Raw genomic sequence first — 4,948 nt, forward strand, 5'->3', positions numbered from 1 at the left:
AAGAGTGGGGGCCCAACAAAATGGAAACAAATGGCAAACTGTTGATTTTAACGCATGCATTGTATGGGAACAACAAGGATTTATTTGTGAGAGTAACACCATCAAAGCCTAAGACACTTGTCTTGACACTGAATAAATTGTTTGTCATTTTGGAATACATCCTTATGAAGCCCCTGAAACTGTGCTTGTATATATTGGAAAAGGATGTGTTTGTATGAGAACCCTTTGTGATTTTATATTTGTAGATAACGTTACTGTAGATACAAGCAATCACTCAAATATTTGTGTTTGTAACTTTACTAAAGTTGTGGGATGCAACTTTAATTATTCAAGTCCTGTTATGTCTTATCAGTTGTTACAATCTAATTATACACTGAGTCAAGATTTATTGCCTACCCCCGTGGGAATGAATCTTACACTGGTGAAGAAACTACTACAACACGATGATCTGTGTTAACTGCTAGAATGCATCTGAAATGATGGACACAAAGCTCTAATCACTGTTCATCATGATATAGAAGAGATACACCATGTCTTGGAAAGAGGGAAGAAGGATGGAGAACACCATTGGTGGGAAACACTTCTTGGATGGTCACCAACAGCAACGGGATTTTTTAATCTCATGCTTCACCCATTTGTGATTTTACTAACTCTAACATGTCTATTGCTTATAATCATATTATATATAAAGGTTTGGTACATGATAACACAAATAACCCAACTCCAACCACCCAAAACATCCAAGCTAATACATAGCAAATAACAATACTTCACGGATCTGTAAGTGCATAAATTATCAATATACTATTTATGACACAGAGGCAAGAGGTGACCATACTGCCACTCTGTGAGAATAAGCTGAGTTGACTATAGTCATGCGGTAACGGTCTACGATCATCTAAGAAGACCTACAGTATCTCACTTGGCATCTCCATGCTCATTCAGAAGGATATAGATATCCTGTAGTTCTTGTGTCATATTGTCATATTTGTCAGCTTCACATAGATGTCTGATTCTCTATGGGATCTCATCTAACATTAGGTGCCTAAGTTTAGGCGAGTCAATAAAGCTTTACAGATTGATGAAGACAGGCAGTTGACCCTAGAATATGGGTCAGCAATCAGCCACTAGGAATAGGACTCAATTGCCTAAATACAAGTGTTTATACCTTAAGTATCCAAGGTACCCACATGGGCCTAGTAGATATGACAGAGGACTTAAAACAGACCCAGGCTCTTGTGGCAACTGGAGGCCTGGTAAATTGCTACAGGATATCACAAGTGTCACTGAATACCTATAGTTAGGCAACAGAGTTGTGCCCCATGTTGGATTGGACTGAATTCCCTTGTAGAGGTATAGTTCTCATTTCACTAACTTAACTCATTACTTTGAGCATAATTAGCAGGGTAAAGTTGGATATGATGAATCACACGTTATGGAGTGCTCCTGGTCTCAATTCAGTTTTCTACACACAACTTTCTAGTGCTATTTGACTCTTCATGCCTAGCATGTCTAAGACATATGCACAGAGGCGGTAGATATGACATAAGAAATACAGGGAGATTTGTGTCCTTTGTAGGCAGACAGAATAGTCTAGGACATCTTAAATTGCAGTAGATGCCTTTGTATGGGCAAGCGAATGGAGCGTTCTGTACCTCCAATACCAGAAAAATGGTTTTATTACAGTATAACTTTACAAAGAGAAGAAAATAAATCTTATAAGTCAAGGATGTTTGAAACAAATGCAGAACTCCAAGTACGATTAAGAAAGTGTACTGCACTATGATTTTAATAACCCTGCACAAATTACATATTATGAATAAGGCAACAGGTACAGCATTACAATAACTATTAAAGTCACAGAGAGTGGTTTGTGATATCCTGTACTAATAAAAATGTAAGTTAAAATTAGAATTTAATGTGGTTTGATTTTCATTCAAATTGATGAATCAAGTGGCAGAATTCTGAGAAGTGTCTGGACACCTTTCTGAAAATATGTATTAGCGCTGACTGTTGGAAAAAAAAGAAATTAAGACCCATTGTTTAAATTAAAACCAGCTTTTTTGTTCAGAATTTCATTAGCTTTTGTGGGGAAAGCACACATAGAGCATGTCCCATGCCAGAATGCATAGATTATTTTATTATAAATTGTATATGTACATTCTCATCCCTGAAATTCTTGATCAAAAAATCTGCTTGGAAATGCTACCAGATTTCCAGATTATTAGTTGAAGTTTAGGTCAGACTCTGTGGTCTGTTCTGCAAAACAGTTAGGATAGTCTCAGTTATCCCTTCCATTTCGAATACCTGCCTAAATGCCCAAGCAATCTGCTATGTTTGCCTTTATTAGACATCTTGGCTGGCATTTCTAGGACTAAGAACGTGATAAGTTTCTGAGCATACTCTTAAGGAGTCATCACAACTAAGTTCTCAGTATTTTTCCTCATATGCCTGTTTTCCTGCAGGCTTACACTGCAGCAATGAGGATGAAAAGCTCAGAGTTGAGGAGTAATCACAGTTTGAAGAAAAACTGCCCATATCATTCCTCAGTAAATAGAGAAATTAAGTCTCTGTGACTGTTATCAGCTGTAAGTGTAACTTTCAGAAACATTTCTTTCCTTTTAAAGAAAAATAATAAAAATAATTAAATTTACTATCTAGAAGCCATGTGGACAAAGTTTTAGAAAGACGATTTGACCTACTATCCTTCATATCAGAAAAAGAATTGGACATCACAATAGTCCTTGGTGAGGATCTAGAGAAGTAAGGTAGGGTGAAGAGCTAGGCTTAATCATCAAACTGAATTCAACTCCACAACCTAACTCTTTCAAGGTATTGATAGAGGCATGCTATACACAATAAGAAGTAAAATTTAATTTCCCCAGAAGAAATTTAAGTTTAATCTCTGATTAATATAAATCAGACAACATAGCTGGGGCATTAAGTAAAAATTAAATAAAAAATAAGTATTCATATTTAGAAAAATAAGAAAACACATTTCTAGGGCAATTAATTTATCTTCTAATAGCTACCACAGAGAATTATTTTTCCCCAGCAAGATTCAGGAAGTGTCTTTGACAAAACTTTTCTGACTATCATTTTTGGAAGACCTCATATTTTAGCATGACTAGGTTCGGTCTTGTCTGTCCTTTATCTGGCGATTCTCTCACCTGTCTTTCCCTTGGAATGCTTGAGTTTTGCTGTTTTATAAAGTAAGGCACAAGAGTTTCAGATTATGAAAAAAAATATTTTAATGATAACATAGAACTAAAGCTTTTATTAAAAGACATCCTTAGAGCAAACTACAGGTTCTTGGAGCTTCCTCTCAGAACTGAGTTACCTGTTAAGGACCTCATGTTTCTTTGAGGAGATGAGCCCCAACTGGAGTGTTCATATAGCTTCCACAGGAGCCAAAATTTCTCACTTTTCACTCTGGCTGCAACATACACTTCTCTGATCCTACTTTCACTGGCCTAGACATATAAAAGAATGAACATCTGGAAAAGTAAAACCCCAAGCTGGATCAAAACACTGCAATGTAAATAGAGCTCCCTATCTCCCCAGACAGAAAATGAGAGGGAGAGAGAGAAAACTACATCTGGCAGATGGTTAGCTCAGTGCTTAGTGCTTCCAGGTGCTGGGACAGTAAGGTGACGGTGCTATCTGGAATAGAGCTGCAACCAGCTATTGCTTCTTTCCCAAGTATTTGACTGAGTTTAAGAGAGTCCCATCATAAAAGCAAATTACAAAATCTGAATGATAAAGGCAGTAGTCTCTAAGGAGAGAAAATATTATCACAGAGAAAGAGGTGGCTGATGTGCTTTCAATAAAAACTGAATACCTTAGCAGAATATCCAGCAAGTGTAACAACATAATTAAATATATAACACTGATACCATCCATGAGATTCTCAGTAGCTTTGATGTCTTTAATTTCACTTTCATTTACTTCTTTGTCTTCCTGATGCACTTCTGAGAACATCTGTGAGTATTTGTTTTTATTCCCAACATAAAGCTCATCAGATATCCCTCAACAACCTCCATGTCTGTTTTTAATTATAATGAAATTCAGAAGATAGTATAATTTTATATTCTTTATTCAAAAAACTTAGGGGAAAATGCCTTGATTGAAAGAGTAATTATGGATTTAGGTCCACATTGCTTTCCTGCTACAGTATGGAGACTTTTTTACCATCAAACATGGAGTCTTATACAACACATGGAATTTCAGGACTCAAAACAGCAGCATTGTGGAGCAGGAAATTGGTCTGTCTTATTTCAGAGAAATATAATCAATTTATTACCTTTATACTGTGAAGTTTTTTCTGCTACACATTAATGTATTCTGTCTTCCTACTTATCTTCAGTCATCACCGCCACAAATAGAATCAAAATCAAATATCCTTACCATAAGGCGTCATATTATCATGTCCCGAAGCAAAAATAAATATATATGTTTTCAAATTATCTGTTGTTCTGCAAGATGACCCTCAAGGAACTGTAGCAATTGGTAGTGACAGTTACATTGAGTAATCTGAAACACAGTTTGAGTTTGTTATTTTTTAACATTTAGGCCTAAAAAAGCTGTGGTGATAGTAGAGAAAAACAGACACACACTGTGTCTACATTCAGGAAAGTGTAGCTTTTATGAAAACTTGTGTATGTTCACATTCTTTTCTTTTTTAAAAACACTGCAAGCTGCATTCATAGGAAGAAGTACATCCATGTCCTGGTTTCAGCTGGGTTAGAGTTAATTTTCTTCCTAGTAGAATCATAGAATCGTAGAATCATAGAATCGTTAAGGTTGGAAGAGACCTCCAAGGTCATCGAGTCCAACCGTCAACCCAATAACACCATGCCCACTAAACCATGTCCCTAAGAGCCTCATCTACCCGTCTTTTAAATACTTCCAGGGATGGTGACTCAACCACTTCCCTGGGCAGCCTCTT

Source organism: Pygoscelis adeliae, unplaced genomic scaffold (assembly GCF_000699105.1).
Source record: "Pygoscelis adeliae isolate BGI_AS28 unplaced genomic scaffold, ASM69910v1 Scaffold168, whole genome shotgun sequence".
Classification (NCBI taxonomy): domain Eukaryota; kingdom Metazoa; phylum Chordata; class Aves; order Sphenisciformes; family Spheniscidae; genus Pygoscelis; species Pygoscelis adeliae.